This window comes from Jaculus jaculus, chromosome 2 (genome assembly GCF_020740685.1).
Source record: "Jaculus jaculus isolate mJacJac1 chromosome 2, mJacJac1.mat.Y.cur, whole genome shotgun sequence".
Taxonomy (NCBI): domain Eukaryota; kingdom Metazoa; phylum Chordata; class Mammalia; order Rodentia; family Dipodidae; genus Jaculus; species Jaculus jaculus.
This window is the reverse complement of record NC_059103.1, coordinates 76,295,436-76,314,282: the sequence shown is the minus strand read 5'-3', so window position 1 is coordinate 76,314,282 and position 18,847 is coordinate 76,295,436. Positions and strand designations below refer to the sequence as shown.

General features: G+C 40.0%; 1 protein-coding gene across 1 annotated transcript in view; it reads left to right on the top strand.

Moving 5' to 3' along the window:
* The first annotated feature begins 12,065 nt into the window (after positions 1-12,065).
* Gprin3 (GPRIN family member 3) overlaps positions 12,066-18,847 on the top strand; it is a 68,868-nt gene continuing 62,086 nt past the window's right edge. The window contains exon 1 of the mRNA XM_004665393.2: positions 12,066-12,209. The gene's annotated coding sequence lies outside the window, so the exon portion shown is untranslated. The remainder of the gene's footprint in view (positions 12,210-18,847) is intronic.

The following is an 18,847-nucleotide window of genomic DNA, read 5'->3' as shown; positions in this document are numbered from 1 at the left end:
AGGTCACTTAAGCATTTAGGACTTTGATTTCCTAATTTGTAAATTGGGGATATGGAGCTATGGGGCCATTTACATTCAAACTACCACAGCATACTAAGATTGACCAAAAACAAACACAAAGCAGGGTAAGAAGAATAGAGAGTATAGCAGATAAGTACGGCAAAGAGGTTAACTTATATGTGGTATGTGGTATGGTATGTGTATATGTGTGTTTATGTGCTTGTGTATCTATGTGTGGTGGATATGTGCTTGTATATAGTGTGTGTGTGTGTGTGTGTGTGTGTGTGTGTGTGGTGGATATGTGCCTGCTTGCATGCGTGTGAGTCCTACAGGTGCCCACGTGTAAGCATGCACTAGCTCACTTGTCGGGGGAAGAAGTCAAGTGACTGAGTGTGAGGAAAATCACTTGATAAATTACTCAGCACTGTGAGAACACAATGTTTTATCATCCTTGTTATTGTGGATTACCAAGTTTAAACTCCTTAGCTTGGCATGAAACATCCACACAACATAACCGTCCAATCTACTTTTCCAGAGGTACTTCCACTCACCTGTAGGACCCTAACTTACAAATGAACAGGGTGTTTTTTTTTTTTTTTTTTGCATCAAAGGTATTTTGATTTTTCATCTCATGCCACTTCTACTGCTTCTAATTCCTTTCAGGTTTCATTATCATAAACTCTGCCCTCAATGAAAACATGAACTTCTATCTACAAATGTGTTCTTTATAAAAGGAATTCAGTGAGTATTATTAGTGCTGTTTGACATACTGGTTTGTTGTCATTCTGAAAACTATTAATCAGATTAGAATTGGGTACCATACTCTATTTGTATGAGTTCTTAGTTGCTTCATTTATTATGTATCTACCTGAGTACTGAGGAGGGGCAGGATTTTGAAAATATTTGAATTACAAAAAAGGGAGCATCCTTATGTGAATCAGACAAAACTAGATCCTAACCTATGTGTCATTTTTAAGGACTGAAATCTATGTGTCTGTCCTTTTCATTTCCTTTAGAGTATTTCTTGCCAATATTTGTTAATGTCATTTCTGGAATGACTTTCATGTAAATATTTCAATTCAAAGAAGTACCCAACAAGTTAAGAGGTAGACCACCCACCCATGCCCACTCAGAGTTACAAGAACCAGATTGCATCTCACAGGTCCCTTGCAAGCAGCACCAGAGGCTCACCCCTGTTCCCAGCCCAGACCTATGTGTTGACCAAATGCCCATATGATTAAGGAGGATGAAGCTGCCTTCCACAGGCCCCTGTCTAGCAGCACCAAAGACTCATTCCTTTGCCCAGCTCAGACCCTTGTATAGATCACCTGCCCAAGCCTACCTGGAGTAAAGAAGACTAGGTCACTTGGCATTGGTCCAGCCCCATCTCTGCATATTACACCCAGCCCAGATACATGTGCAGACCTACTGTCCACACCCACATATTAGTGCTAGGCCTTCATGCACAGATCTTCAGTGAACCACAACATAAGATGACCCCTATGCCCAGGTCAGACCCATATGTAGGCTATCCACCCACAACTGCATGGAACAAGGATTTCCAGGTCACTCAACAGAGGTACAAGAAGAGCTGCTATTGCTGCATTCTCAGCAAGACATAGAAATAATTTCCATATGGGCAAACTCCAATGCAGAACCAAAACCACAAGAAACCAAAGCCAGATATCCCCACCAAGAATGCCTTGTCCCACACATGAAAACTCCAATGGAGACCTATTTACAGGAAATTCCATACAAAGTATTACAAACTGCAATTGTGATAAACATATACAACACACTTAAAGAGGAAATGAGCAAATGGCTGAATCAAATGCAAGCAGCCAACTAAAAAAACTCAGTAGACACCTCAATGAATTTAAAAGGAACATGAGCAAAGGCTTGAACAAATTCCGAGAGCACAGACAATAAACTAAATGCAATGAGGATGTCAAACCAAGAAAGGCAAATGGAATACAATAAACAAAGATGTTGAAGAAAAACAGAATGGGGCTGGAGAGATGGCTTAGCAGTCAAGGCCCTTGTCTGTACATCTAAAGGACCCAGGTTCAATTCCCCGGGACCCACATAAGCCAGAGGCACAAGGTAGCACACGTGTCTGTAGTTCATTTGCAGAGGTTAGAGGCCCTGGAATGCCCTTTTTCCTCTCTCTCTCTCTCCTGCATCTTCTCCCTCTCTCTGTCTCTCTCTCTCTTTTTCTATCTCTAATAAGTAAATTTCTAATAAGTAAATAACAAATAATATATTTTTATAAAAGAAAAACATGATGAAAATAAAAACATGATGAAAAAAATTAAGATAACACAGTTAAAAGACCCTCAAGAAGCCCATACCAACACAGTAGATCATGAGGAGGACAAAATGCCAAGATTTGAGGACAAGGCAGAAAAAAAATAAAACAGATCAAAAAACTAAAATTAATGTTAAAAAAATACAAATAGAACATGAGAGACAAGTGGGATACCTTAAAAAGACCAAACACTTGAATCATGAGCATATAAGATAGGAAAGCTATAGGTCAAGGGCATATAAAATAACAATAAAATTACAGAAGAAAAATGTTTCCAATTCTTTTGAACGAGAGGCCCATTCATATACAAGAGGCATATAAAATGCCAAACAGACAGGAAAAGGGAAGAAATTTTCCACATCACATTATATATATATAACACTAAAAAGGAAGCCAGGCATGGTCATGCCTTTAATCCTATCATTTGGAAGGCAGAGGTAGGAGGATCACCATGAGTTCGAGGCCATCCTGAGACTACATAGTGAATTCCAGGCTAGCCTGGGCCAGAGTAAGACCCTACCTTGAAAAACCAAAATAAATAAATAAATAAATAAATAAATAAATAAATAAATGGGGGGGGGGAAATAAAAGTTTCAAGAGAAAGGGCTGGAGAGATGGTTTAGTGGTTAAGATGCTTGCCTGCAAAGCCAAAAGACCCAGGTTCGATACCCCATAACCCATGTAAACCAGATGCATACAGTGGTGCATACATCTGGAGCTCATTTGCAGTGTCTGGAGGCCCTGGCAAGCCCATTCTCTCTGTCTTTGTCTCTGTGTTTCTCTCTCTCTCTCTCTTTTTCAAGTAAACAAAGTTTCAAGAGAGAAACAGCTTACTTTGTCACTTGCAAAGGTAAACCCATCATAATAGCATCCAATTTGTCAGTGGAAACTATCAAAGCCAGAGGGTTTAGAATGAAGCATCTCAAATAATGAAACACTATGGCTGCCAACACAAACTACTATACAAAGAAAAAATTATCTTCCAAAATAGAAAGAGAAAAAAAAAATATTTGCATGGCAAAAGCTGGTTATATTAATATATTAGCATTAAAACAGCCCTACTTAGATTTTTGAATGTAATACTTGGCATAGAAAAGAAGAATAACAATACTCAGGAGGAAAAAGAAAAGCTATAATTAACACTAGGACAGTTGTTAAAGCATATGAAGATCAATTAAACACCCAAATCCACCAAGTCTTCAACATGACAGGTATTAACTCACACCTCTCAATGATAACTCTGCTCATCAATTGACTCAACTCCCCAGTCAACAGACACAGGTTAATAGGCCAGGTCAGAAAATAGAATCCATCCGTTGGCTGTTTTCAGGAAACTCATCTTACCATTAAAGATAGACACTACCTTGTGGTGAAGGATGAAAAAGATATTCCAAGCAAATGGAAAGGGGAAACAATCAGGTGTTGCTATAATGATCTGAGAAAATAAACTTTAAGCCAAAACTAATCAAAAGAAATGAAGAAGGCCACTTTATAGTCATCAAAGGACCAATTCCACAAGAGGATGTATATAAGCACTAAACACTGAGTTTTATAAAGTGAAATCTACTAGACATTAATTATACATAAATCCCAACACAATAATAGTGGGTGACTTTGACACCTCACTATTCTCAATAGAGAAACCATCTAAACAAAAAATAAACAATGGAGCTAAATGACACCATAAACTTCAACTAATTTTTTCATAGACATCTATAGAACATTCCATCCAAATACTATAAAATGTGCATACTTCTCAACAGCTCATGCAACCTTCTCTAAAATAGATAATATAATACAAAGCAAGTCTCCACAAATTTAGAAAATTTGATGTAAATCTTTGTACTATATTTGATCAAAACCAATAAAGCTAGAAATTAACAAGGGAAACATCCCAACACACACAGACACACAACCTCTTAGAGTTTGAACAATACACTTTTAAAAAATATTTTATTTATTTATTGGAGAGAGAGAGTGACAGAAGAAGATAAAGAATGGTGCACTAGGGCCTCGAGCCACTGCAAACGAACTCCAGAGTATGTACTACCTTGTGCAGCTGGCTTACGTGGGTACTGGGGAATTGAACTTGGGTCCTTAGGCTTTGCAGACAAGTACCTCAACTGCTAAGCCATCTCTGCAGCACAGAACAATAATACACTTTTGAAGATGTGATGGGTCACTGAAGAAATCAAGAGGAAATCAAATAATGCCTAGAACACAGCATACCAAAACTTATGGGATAAAATGAAGGCAGTCCTAAAATGGAAGTTTTTAATGCCAAATACCTACATTACAAAAATAGTAAGATCTCAAATAAATAACAAGCCATTTGAAAGCAATAGACCAGCAAGAAAAGTCCAAACCCAAAGGTACAAGATGGAAACAAATAATTCAGATCAGGGGAGAAATTAATGAATGAAAATAAGAAAATAATTTAAAATTGATGAAACAAAAGGGTTACTAAAAAGTAAGCAAGAATGATAAAGCCATGGCTAAATTAACCAAAAGAAAGAGAAGACCTTAAACAATAAGATTAGAGGTGAAAATGGAGATATTACAACAAATACCAATGAAATTAGAATCAAAAGGACATGTTTTGAAAAAGGTAACATTCTATCAAATTGGAAAATCTGGAAGAAATTAATTAATTTCTTGACATATATGATCTGCCGAAGTTTAATCCAGAAAAGATAAATAATCTATATAGCACTAGAATGTCTAACAAAATTATGACAATTATTAAATTCTACCAATTGAAAGAGTCCAAGTCAAACTGTATATACTGACAAACCTTTATAGAAAAACTCAATCCACTTCTTCTCAAATTATTTCATAAACTTGAAGAAATACTAAAAGCAGACAATAACACAAGAAAAGAAATTGATAGACCTATATTCCTGATGAAGTTGGATTCAAAAATTCTCAATAAGCCTTTTGCAAATCCATTCCAGGTACACATCAAAAATACCATTCACCTTGATCAAGTAAGTATCCTCCCAGGAATGCAAAAATTGAAAGTGTAATACATATTACAAGTAGATATAAAAGCAGAAAAACCACATGATTACCTCAATAGCTGCAGAAAAGGCCTGAACCAAAATACAACACCCCTTTATGATGAAAACACTGGAGAGCCTAGGGATGGAAGGATTATATCTCAACTTAATAAAGGCTATATATAACAAACCTAAAGCCCACATCATGCTAAATTAAGGAAAAGAAGCATTGGCGCTAAGTTCTGGAAAAGGATAACAGTATGCATGTTCCTCACTGCTATTTAACATAGTACTTGGTGTTTTAGCTAAAGCAATAAGGGAAAGGAAAGAAATGAAGAGGATACAAATTGGGAAGTAGGAAGTCAGGAGCTTGAGAGATGGCTTAGTGGTTAAAGGTGCTTGCTTTTGAAGCTTGTCAGCCCAGGTTTGATTCCCTAGAATTCATACAAAGCCAGCTGCACAAAAGTGGCACATGTGACTGGAGTAGATCTGCAGTGGCACAAGACCCTGGCACTTGCTCTTTACCTCTCTATCTCTCCCCTTGCAAATAAAAAAAAAATCAGAATAGACTTATTGGAGGATAATATAATTATGTACTTAAGAGATCCTAAAGACTTCACTTAAAAACTCATATAGCTGATAAATACTTCAGTGAAGTGTCAGGATACAAAATGAACCACACAAAAAAAGTGGTAGCCTTCATGTATATACCAAGGACAAACATACTGAGAAAGAAATCAGGAAAATAGTCCGATATACAATAGCCACAAAAATGTAAAAATCTTGGAATATCCCTAACCAAGGTCGTGAAAGACCTTTACTGTAATAACATTACAACACTGAAGAAATAAAGTGAAGAAGATAGAAATATCTCCTATGCTTTTGGATCAGAAGAAATAATACCAAGAAAATATCATCCTACTAAAATCAACATATAGGTTTGGTGCAATGCCAATCAAAATTCTTGCATATTTTTTCACAGAAACAGAAAAATATCTTAAAAATCATATAGAAGCACAAAAGGCCTCAGATAGCCAAAGATATTCTCAACAAAAAGAATGCTCCTGTTGTTATGTCATACCTGAGTTCAAGATAAACTACAAAGCCTCATTACAAAAACATCATGGCACTGGCACAAAAACAGACACATAGATCAATGGAATAAAGTAGATGATCCAGGCATAAGTTCAAGTTACTACAGTTACCCAATCTTTGACAAAGAGGACAAAAATAGTGGAGGAAAGAAAGCATTTTCAACAAATGGTACTGAAGAAATGGGATGACTGCATGTAGAAGAATGCAAAAATTAACTCCAAATGGATTAAGGACCTCAAATATAAGACCTGACACAGAAACAACTAGAGAAAAAGCAGGGAAAACCCTTTAAGAGAGAGGCAATGGAAAGACTTTCGGAATAAGCCCTCAGAAGCTTCAACAATCTCATGAAACTAAAAAGCTATCATACAGCTAAGCAAACCATCAAGAGAGTAAATAGACAACTTAGAGAATGTGAGAACCTCTTTGTTATCTGACAGACATTTAATACCTAAAATATCACTAAGTAATAAATCAATCAACCCAGTCCAAAAGTATGGCAGAGAACTAAACAGGTACTTACCAAAGGGAGAAACACAAATGGCCAGTAAACATCTAAAAGCATGTTCAGTATCTTTAGCCATCAGGGAAATGCAAATTAAAATCATTTTGGGATTCCATCTGCTTTCAGTCATAATAGTTATCATCAGAAAAATAAAATGACAACAAATTCTGTCAAAGGTATGGGGAAAAGAAGCATTCATTCACTGTTGGTAGGATTGTATCCTGGTATAGCTACTATGGAAAGCAGAACTGAGGGTTCTCAAAAACCTAAAAATAGATCTACCATTTGATCTAGCTGTACCACTCCTGGGAATATGCCCTAAAGACTCAACTCTTTATTACAGGGATACTGGCTCAGCAATGTTTGTGGCTGCTCTATTCACAATAGCTAGGAACTGGAATCAGCCCAAATGTCCATCAACTAATGAATTAATGGATAATGAAGATGTGGTTCATAGACATGATGGAGTTCTATTCAGTGGTAATGAAAAATGCAATTATGAAATCTACAAGAAAATCGATGGACCTGGAAACAATTATACTAACCATCAGTAACACAGGCTTAGAAATACAAAAGCCACATGTTCTCTCTCATATGTGGATCCTAACTTGGAATAATTTGACTTGTTTTTAAGTTGTGGTAAGCATCAGTATTACTGGTCAAGAAGCTAGAATGAGGACTAGAGAGAGGAGAAGCATGGCTGGATAAGAGGAAGGGATAATAGATGAGTGGAGGGACAGAATATAGAGGAAAGAAGAGTTTACTGGCGACAGAGAAAAGGCATGGAGGGAAGAGGAATGCACAAAAGTAAAGATAGTATGAATTTGGAAAACAGAAACTTATTAGCTAATTAAAAGATATAATTCTCTCAAAGAAAGAGATAATTTTAGTTTAAAACCCTGCTGAGGTGGAGAAATCTTTATCCTAAATTCATAAGCTGCTGCTGGTCAATCTCAGTGCCATAATTTGTTCACCTCTCACTGTGAGCTGTTGGTCAGCAAACATCATGTGGCCCCAAAACAATGGGGCCCATTGCCCAAAGCACTTGCTTAGCCACCAGCACTAGACAAGACCCTACTGCTAAAAACATCACAAAATATAGGTTCAGGACATTGAGGAATCAAGTAGGAACTGAGATGGAAGTCAGCTTTCCGCTGGCTAGTGGTCATAGTTCTGGAAAGTGCTATACATCAGCTGCTGGTGGAGAAAAGTCACCAACAGTATTAACAAATATTGAATCCTGCAACATACAAAATCAACCATTCAAGCAAGCAAAATGTACCCATCAGTGCAATAGTGTCATATATGTTATGGGGTAATGAACTGCTCTCTGATAGAGAGGGAATTCATGCTTGGTATTGAGAATCAAGATAAAAGCCGGACATGGTGGCACACGCCTTTAATCCCAGCACTCGGGAGGTAGAAGTAGGAGGATCTCCATGAATTCGAGGCCACCCTGAGAATCCATAGTGAATTCAAGAGCAGCCTGAGCTACAGAGAGACCCTATCTCAAAAAAAAACCCCAAAAAAATAATAAAATGAAATTAAAAAATAAGATAAGATGAAAGCCTGTGGCTTGGAAGGTAATGGCACTAGAGGGAAGCTTCTACTGTTCTCTGACTAAATGGAAAGGTTATGCCCATCAAAAAAAATCTTCTAAACATATGTTTATCCCCTTGAATCTGTGGTGCTTTCATGTTGTGTTCACACACAGCAAGGTCCGAAGATCCTAGGCAGGATAGCACAGGCTTGGAGGAAAAAAAAAGACAATTTGCCTAATTTTTTTTTCATAGTAGTTTTATTTAAGAATTAGAAAGAATAATCCGTATCTGTGAAAGAAAATCCCATTTAATATATTTAAATAAACATTTCTGTATGTAAAAAGAAGAGTAGAATAATTACTTGTAACTTAAGATGGGATGGACAGGCTGCCTCCATGCAGCACGGAGGCCAGCCGAGCCCAGCGTGGGTGAGCGCCAATTCTTTCTGAGAGCGGCACCGAGGGCACTACCCACCCCATCAGGAAGGCTGAGGGCTTTAACCTTGCCGCCACTTGGAAAGAAAGTGAGCTACCTAAGGCAGTGAGAAGGTGCGGAGAAACAGGGGGCTGACCATGGCTGCTGTGAGAAGAGACCACCCACCATGGTGGTTACAAGGATGTGACCAGGAGCTATGGAATTCGCTTACTTTTGAAAGAGGAATCAGGGGGATCTCTGTCCTCACTGGGATCAGAGGCATGGAATTGTGGCCCACCATGTTTATATTTCTAGGCTTAAGCATGTATCACAAACAGTTTAGATATTCATCACAAATAGTGACCTTGACATAATGCAGGCTATCTTGAGAGAACTTTCTTGATTTTGTAGCATGTGGTTTGAAAAAAATGGGTTTGTTTGCTAGGAAGGTATCTGGCTATGGTAAGCAGAGCATGGGGAGCTATGGTTAGCATTTAACTTATTTTATCCAATTTGAGGTAGGAGCAGGTGTATTCCTCAACTTGTGTTTACGTGGGTACTAGGGAATGGGACCCAGACCATTAGACTTTGTAAGCTAGAACCTTTAGCCACTGAGCCATCTCTCTACCCCAGCACAGATGTTTATTTGGCTTTTCCAACATAAACATTCCTGACTCAAGGTGCTTTTGCATACTATTCATGCTGTCAGCATGTTTAGGCAAGACAGTTGTCTCTAACACTTGCACTCTTGGTTAGAGAACCTGCTTTTTACAGATGGTGGTGCATACCAGGGAGACGCAAGACCCATCAAAAAGGGAAAGCTTAATGCCTAACACCACATAAATCATTTCTATCACACCCTCCTAGGGTCCAGGAAACATTGTAGATGAAGTGGCAGATTAAATATTTGGGCTACTATCACTCCTAGTCAAAGAACCTTCTCCACAGAGATGGCAGTAGACACTGAGGAGACTCAAAACTCATCAAAGCTGAAAACTAAGAGGCGTCAGAGAGCCCATTACTAAAGGAGACTTCTAACATACCTTCCAAGTCTCAGGGAACACTGAGGAAGAGGGAGGCAGAAAGAATGTAAGAACCACAGAGTTATAAAGCATACTGTGAAGCACTGTATGACCCAATAGCCGTTACTGATACCCACATTGAGGAAGGCCTTCAGTAGAATGTAGTTGGCAAAAGGGGACAAAGGAGGATAAAAAAACCTGATAGGAATACAACTATTTTGCAGTATGTTCTTATATTAAAGTTCCCAATAAAATTATTTTAAGCATAAAAGGATAAATATAGCAGAAACTATAGGATACAAGCTAATTATAGTTGTAATAAGCAGAATATATGAACTTACACTGATATGTATGCCCTCATTTTTGGGCCTGTGAATATCCTGCTTTATGTGGCAGAAGAAACCCTCCTGATGTGGTTAAGAACACTATTCTAAATTTTCTCAGTGGACCTCCAGTCATCACCAGGGTCCTTCTAATCCAATGCAGCAGAGTCAAAGTCCAAAGATAGGAGACAGTAGAAGAGGGTTTAGGGATGTGGTCACAAGACAAAGAACTCACGCAGTGTGAAGAGGCTAGAGCAGACCAGGAGAGAATAGCTTGTCCCCTGAAAGCCTTCAGAAGCCACACAGTGCCCTGTATCTTATCCCTAAGGAACCCAACTTAGATGTCTGTCCTCTAGAATTGTAAGCTAATACATTTGCGTCGCCTTAAGTTTGTGATGATTTGTTATGGCACCAATAGAAAACTAGTACACTGATATTAGTAAAAACAGCCAGGAACTAGAATCTGTCACCATCTAGCCCCGCCCACTCCATGTATATTAATTCAGTAATTTCAGGAAAATTAGCACATTAATTTCCTTTTGTATAAAGTAAAATTATATCTGCCTTTATAGTGTGAATATGAAGGCAAATACTTTTTTCATGCTGTACAAATATTGGGTCTAAATCATTTCCTCGAAGTTTTATGTAAAGGCACCTGTGCTTTGCCCTCTAATGGTGTAAATATTACACCATGAGCACTCTTTGTTTTAGAAGTGGCCTGGAGCATGGAAATCAACCCAGCGGCTTTGTCACCGCCTTCCTTCCGTAAACCAAGAGTCAGGAGAGTTCATTTGCAGCGTTCTCTGTTCAAGGCCTTTAAAATGTTTCTTACTTTACCTTCAGAAACTATCTATCAATCACCAGAGCTAGCATGAAAGCAGAAACTGATTTTAAATCCCTGATCTTTAGGGCTGGGTTGGAGTCCTGGCCGGAGAACGCACATCTCCTGAGAGTGTCGGAAGCACACACCCTAGGGCTGCAATCCAGATCCACTAATCTGCTGTTAGCATTCCAACAAGACTCCAGAGTAAATCCTAGGTACTAAGTGAAAGGATATTTCTTGGAAACGTTTGGACCGCAGCTGGTCTGCTCACTGCCCTAATCTCCAGCAAAGTGTCTAAAGCATTGTACACTAAAAGGAATAATACCCACGTTGACAAGTCGTTGTGAGAATGAGCTACACGGAAGGCATTTTGCACAATAGCTGCCAAAATGCTCCGTTCTAATAGTGCTCATTATCGTGTTACTCAACGTCACCCACAGCTGCTATCCGGAGGACACATCCACTCAGCATAGCTGGACCACTGAGCAGGACTGGTTTGCACAGCCATCCGTGCCCCAGGAAGGGGGCACAAGAGGGAGAGAAGAAGCAGCCAGCAAAACCAACTCCACAGACGTCGGTGACTGTACGCCGGGTGGTCTACTCGCTTTCAGAGCACCACTGCACGGGACTTCATTAGACACCGGCTGCTAGTCTAGCCTGGGCCATGGAGCAAGGTGATCTGGACGAGGGAGCAAGGGCCAGAATTCATGCCCAGTGGCTCTGGGTCGCCAGTCCCCCTCCTTAATCTCCTTAACTTTCCATTTGCCCCGTCGGCCTCCTGCAGACCCTTCACCTGCGGGCCAGCGCGCAGCGCGGCTGTGCCCCTGCGCGGCGGCCGCGGAGAGCGGGAGCCGGGCGGAGGACGCCGCGGCCCCGGCCTGCAGCCCGGCCCGCGAGGGGCGCGCGCGGGCCAGACGCACGCCGAGCCCCGCACGTGAGCGCCGCCTCCCCGGTCCCCGCCCCTCTCCAGCGCGCCGCCTCGCCGCTTCGCATAGTAATTTCGGTTCCTGGTCGCGCCGCGTTGGCTCCGGCTCCGGGAAGGACTGGAAGGGGCCGCAGCCCGCGGGTCGCGGGAGCCCTCCGGGAGGCGTCTGGCTCGCTCGCCGGGGATATGCTACGGGAAGCCGCCAACGCGCAGACAGCCGCCCCGCGGCGCCCGGGAGAGTCGGGAGACTGCAGGTAGGCGACCTGCGGCCCGGGGAGCCGCCCCGCGCGCCACCTCCGCCCAGCGGCCAGTCCCGGGCACGTGAGCCTGCGGAGAGCAACGCGCCGCCCGGGGGAATTCGGTTCCCCTCTTGCCCCCAGGTCCTCTGCCTGTTGCTCACGACCCGGCCCACCCTGCACTCCCGGAGGGCCGTGGGCCACCAGGTGATGAATTTCTCTGCAAGGTCATTGCTTCCTAAGCTCTGCCGTGGAAGGTAAATGGGAGAAGCAGCTTGCTGCTCTTGAGCTTCGAGGTTACCGGTAGGATTTGCACATAGCGAATAAGCGAAAGGGGCGTGTGTGTACACGCGCACGCGTGTGTATTTGCCATTTTTCTTATTTTCTTATGCTTATTTTTTTTAAGGTCAAAACCCTACTCATACATAATGTACAGGCTTTTCTGTGTGTGTATGTATGTACATTTGCATTTATTTATTTATTTCTACTTGAGGTAGGCGGGGTGAGAAGAGGAAGGGCGGGCAGAGGTTGAATCAAGGGAAATCATCACAGAGCCCTGTTCAGTATCTGGAGGTGAACTTTGGAACCACATTAAATCAAGATAGAGACTTGAAGTAAAGCACCGTTCTTGAGGCAGGCATTAGACAAGGTCGGAAAAGGATAGCCATCCAGCACACAGCAGATCTTCATGCTCTCCTGACAGATGGGAAGGATGTGGGCAAAATTTCAGACGCAACAATGGACATGAAAGGGAGGGAAGGGTTTACTTAGACACTAGAAAGTGTCTGGGGTGGAAGGAAGGAAGGCTACAAATGTAGACCAGGTTTCAAGACCTCTGGGGCTGGTTTGGGAGACATCACATCACTGTTTGCTAACAGGCAGTTCAACGTTAAGATGATGTGAATGTCCAAAAAGCAGCACAGGAGATGGGGCAAAAGCAGAGGCTTGGAGGAGGATGGGAAGAAAGCCAGCTTTGGAGATCCATCAGGGTAGCAACCACCTTTCATTAAGGTGTTTTCTTCCTCTACTTAAGTCCTTGCTTCGATACACCCCATTTAAATATTTTTCACAACACATTTATTCAAAATCCATAGATCTATGTTTTGTTTTATTCTCTCAAGAAATCTGGGTCATGACAGGACTGGAGGAAACTGAAGTGTTTACGAAAGATTTGGAGAGAGAGTTGATTAAGGCTGAGCTTCATGAAATATTTACACATCTCCTGCGTGGGCTTTTGTTTGTGCTGGTCGGTGCTGCTGCATATTCCACTTTGATAATGCTTTGAGTGTACTTCTCCCCAATGTGCTTATTTTCCAGTTATAAGCCATTCTTTCTTTTCCATTGTGTTCATCATTGGCCTGCCCTGAGTAGCAGTTGTGGTAATAAAGATACATGAGTCACAGCACAAAGAAGAAAATCTTCTCATTGCTCTTCCCAAATGCATTAGAGACTGCTCTTTGGAAATAGAATCACAAATTATATATATAATTTTTTCAAGTTTGCTTTTGTATGTGTTGAGTGAAGGACTATGTTGGTATTTAAATAAAAAAGTAGTCATTGCCATCACAAGTCTAGATGTTGTATCATTGAAATGTATTTTGGAAACAGCAGAGAAACTCAAAGAGAACCATGTAGTGTGTTGTGGTGTGGTGAGGCTTCCTTCACCTAATCACTAACTAGACTGCTTCAGAATGACAAGGACAAAAATCCCCAGCACACCACCTTCACGCTAGGGTGGAGGATGGCAACTCTACATGAATCACATCAGTCTCATCTGGAGAGGAGGGGAATTCCAGTAAGCTGTACCAAAATTTGAGTGTTTTAATTACCTTTTTAAAAGACTTGCCCAACACACTTCTATTATGTTTCTACCATATTTTGTTGTTTGTGCCTTAAATTTACTTGAAAGGATGTATTTAGCTACATACATCCTTCACTACTTGAATTTCTAGTCACAAAACCTGCAGCCTACTGGGAGCACTAAAATATCAGTGGTAGAAGCACAAAATAATAGAACACTGCCTGCCTCAGACAGGGAGCATGCAGCTTGGGTCCCGGCTTGTGTGCCCTTGTGCACTCATCCACTCAGGCCACCAGTCGCTTGCTCATTCATGCAGCCAACGTGTATTTTTTTTGAATGAGACATGGTCCTCAAATGTGGGATAAAAGAATGAAAGAGACACAGTCTGAGCCTACAACACTTAACAAAGAGATCAACAGTAACAGCCAGAGTTCTGTGGGAAGGTCCCTTTTGAACCCAGGTTGAAGGTGGTGAAAAGAGCCAGGCAAATTTCCCAGGGACCTGAACGATGAGAGAACTGACCTGGTGAAGAGGAGAGGAAAGGTTCTTAAATATGCAGAAATCCAGGAGAATAATCCGGTGGATTCCCAAGGTAAGAAGATGAGGATAGAAAGGGAAGCAGAATACAGCCACAATCTAAAGTCCAGAGGATGCTGCCTCATCTGTCAGGAAACCACTTGTTTTGGTGAAGTAAGGTGACTATGATTATAGGAAGGCTGTTGATTATGCTGTCCAAAATTCATATTCATCAGATATGTACAAACTCTCTTTAGTTTAATTTTAAATTGTCTTCTCAGAGGAGTGAAATCTTGATGTAAGTCATAATTCTCACCCTCAATTACTTCACTTACTAGAGGTCTATGACCAGTACTCTTCATGTTGTAAAAGGGAAAGAAAGAATGATAGTGGGGAAACTTGAGTTTTATAGAAATAAGTTATAGAAATGCAAGGAGTCATTTTCTTTTTCATTTTTCTTTACTTATTTATTTATTTTGTATCAAGTTTATGTATGCATGTGGGTGCACATGTGTCTGTGTGCATTTGAAGGCCGAGGTCAATGTCACTTGTCTTCCTGAATTGCTGTCCAGCTTATTTTGATACAGAGTCAGTCTCTTAGTGAATCTGGAGGTTACTGACTTGTGCCTCCTCGTCACTGGAATTACAAGTACATAACACTACACCTGACATTTGTTCAGGTGCTGGGGATCTTAACTCAAGGTCCTTATGTTTTCATAGCAAGCACTTTACCCACTGGCCTATCCCCCAAATCATCTTGTAATATAAATCATCTAAGAATTTTTATCTTGAAAGAAGGGTTCACTCTGTACGGCAAGCTGGCCTCAAACTTGTGATCTTCCTGCCTCAACCATTCAAGTGCTGATATTATAGGAATGTACCACCAAACCTAGCTTATGAAAATGCTTAGGGATAAAAATAATAGAATAATAGTGAATATACCATGCATTTAAATGTCCCAGATGACTTCAAAAGACAAATGCATGATCATATGAAAACCTGAACAAACAACTCTGAAATATGGACCAAAGAAGAGCCTAAAGGACCCACACAATTTTGAGATAATTTTTTAAGTGAGAGAAATACATCAGTCCCACAGAGATCAATTAGTACCCATCCAGAACTGGAGTTTTCGAACCCCAGGTCCCAACTAACAATGGAGTAGGTTTAACATAGGATAAATGCTGTTCCTGGAACTTTTAAATTATGCATTTATATGTAGGTATAAAATGCACTATGATGTCAAATGCACCTTCTACTATAGGAATCACATTGAAAATGTCCCAATGGTACTCGTGATACAAATAAGGGGGGCTGCAAGTTCACATGATGCCAGCAGTTGAATTAAGCATTCTCATACACAAGCATTTATGCAGTATTCTGAGTGGTATAATTACCTCACAGGGAAAGATAAGCCTGTGATTTACAAATGCATGGCAATGAAGTCATAGAGTAAGACATTTAAGGACCAAACTTATCTGGAAAACTTCAGGAAGAAGTTGGAGCTTGAGCTAGTTTATGAATGATAACTGGATTTGGGTGGATGTGAGATAAAATGAAGCAAAGAATGAATTAGGTAATGGGCATATTTTAAGAATCATTTATAAAAGAAAAAAAATATGTTAGTTAGGGAAACTTTTTTAGCAAAATTTCCACTTAGACTCTGTATATTTTAGGCATTGTATTAGTTACTTCACTTGCTATGCCCAAGTACCTGACAAGACATCGATCAATTTCAGCTTATAGGTTCAAGGTGTGCAATCCATTATAGAGAGGAAGACATGGCAGCAGAAGTGGGCATGTGGCTTGGCACAATGCATATTACAGTCAGAAAGCAGAGAGGAAATAGAAAGTGGGCCATGCTGTAAAATCTCAAGACTCACATGCACTGAAGCACTTCCTTCACTGAGCCTCCACCTCCTAAAGGTTCCAAGACCTTCCCAATCAGCACCATCTGCTGGGAAACAAGTTCTCAAATACATGAGTTTATGGGCAATATTTTACTTTTCACATTCAAATCACAATAGGCTTATAACCTGATACATATGTTTACAAAAAAAAAAAAAAAAGCCAACACATCCGTCTCACCCCTCGGGCTCTGTCCCCATGCTGCCCTCCTTCTGCACCAGCAGTGTTGCTTGTTCAGCAAATCTCTGGATACTAACATGGTCCTCATGCTGTGCACTAGATGTTTAGACTTGCTCATTCACACATCTCTTATTTATATCCGGTGAGTTATATCTTCCCTTTTCCTCCTCATTCCCCTAAAATCCTGCTTTATTCTGTATTTCTGCATATGTAGCCTTATTTTAAGTTGTTAATTATTTTTATCTGATTTATTTTCATATTGGTACTTTAAGAAAAGTTAGCCATAATTGTCATAGCATCATAAATATGTCATTTCCTGCCATTTTTTTCTTTGAAATTATTTCCTAGTTGAGCCCTGATTCTGTTGAATATGATGATTAAATATTAACTATTGATAAGCAACATCAAAATGTAGTGCAACTATCCCACTTTTCAAAACCTGATGACAATCAGTGGCACAAATGGGTCAGGTTGATCAGGTGACTGTCATAAATTCAACAAAACCTGTTTACTTTAACAAGAGAACCTCTCTGAAAATAATCCCAGGTGAGGCACCAACCATGCCCTGGAAATGAAACACAACATTTGGCAACCATGATTCCCAGCAGGACACAGCATGTCTGCCATATTTTCCTCGTTCAGTGTTGTATGACTTATCTGTCATCTGAGTTACATGCTCAAATACGTTTGTATGCATTTTTCTTTTTATTTTTAATTTTTAAAACTTTTTATTAACATTTTCCATGATTATAAAATATATCCCATGGTAATTCCCTCCCTCCTTACCCCCCACACTTTCCCCTTTGAAATTCCATTCTCCATCATATTACCTCTCCATTACAATCATTGTAATTACATATATAAAATATCAACCTATTAAGTATCCTCCTCCCTTCCTTTCTCTACCCTTTATGTCTCCTTTTTACCTTACTGGCCTCTGCTACTAAGTATTTTCATTCTCACGCAGAAGCCCAGTCATCTGTAACTAGGATCCACATATGAGAGAGAACATGTGGCGCTTGGCTTTCTGGGCCTGGGTTACCTCACTTAGTATAATCCTTTCCAGATCCATCCATTTTTCTGCAAATTTCATAACTTCATTTTTCTTTACTGCTGAGTAGAACTCCATTGCATAAATGTGTCATATTTTCATTATCCACTCATCAGTTGAAGGACATCTAGGCTGGTTCCATTTGCCAGATATAAATTGAGCAGCAATAAACATGGTTGAGCATGTACTTCTAAGGAAATGAGATGAGTCCTTTGGATATATGCCGAGGAGTGCTATAGCTGGGTCATATGGTAGATCAATCTCTAGCTGCTTTAGGAACCTCCACACTGTTTTCCACAATGGCTGGACCAGATTGCATTCCCACCAGCAGTATAGAAGGGTTCCTTTTTTTCCACATCCCCGCCAACATTTATGATCATTTGTTTTCATGATGGTGGCCAATCTGACAGGAGTGAGATGGAATCTCAATGTAGTTTTAATCTGCATTTCCCTGATGACTAGTGACGTAGAACATTTTTTAAGATGCTTATATGCCATTCATATTTCTTCCTTTGAGAACTCTCTATTTAGCTCCATAGCCCATTTTTTGATTGGCTTGTTTGATTCCTTATTATTTAACTTTTTGAGTTCTTTGTATATCCTAGATATTAATCCTCTATCAGATATATAGCTGGCGAAGACTTTTTCCCATTCTGTAGGTTGCCTCTTTGCTTTTTTACTGTGTCCTTTGCAGTGCAAAATCTTTGTAATTTCATGAGGTCCCAGTGATTAATCTGTGGTTTTATTGCCTGAGCAACTGGGGTTGTATTGAGAAAGTCTTTGCCAAGACCAATATGTTGAAGGGATTCCCCTACTTTTTCCTCTAGCAGTTTCAGAGTTTCAGGTCTGATGTTAAGGTCTTTAATCCATTTGGACTTAAAGTCTTGTGCATGGCGAGAGACAAGAATCTATTTTCGTCCTTCTGCAGATATATATCCAGTTTTCAAAACACCATTTGCTGAAGAAGCTGTCTTTTCTCCAATGAGTATTTTTGGCATTTTTATCGAATATCAGGTGGCTATAACTACCTGGGCTCTTTCAGTGTTGTATGACTTATCTGTCATCTCAGTTACATGCTCAAATATGTTTGTATGCATTTTTAGAAATTAAAACCTTAAGAGTTGAAAAGATATTTATTGATGCATATTATATATACATATATTCCTAAGACATTCAATAAATTATACATATGTATACATA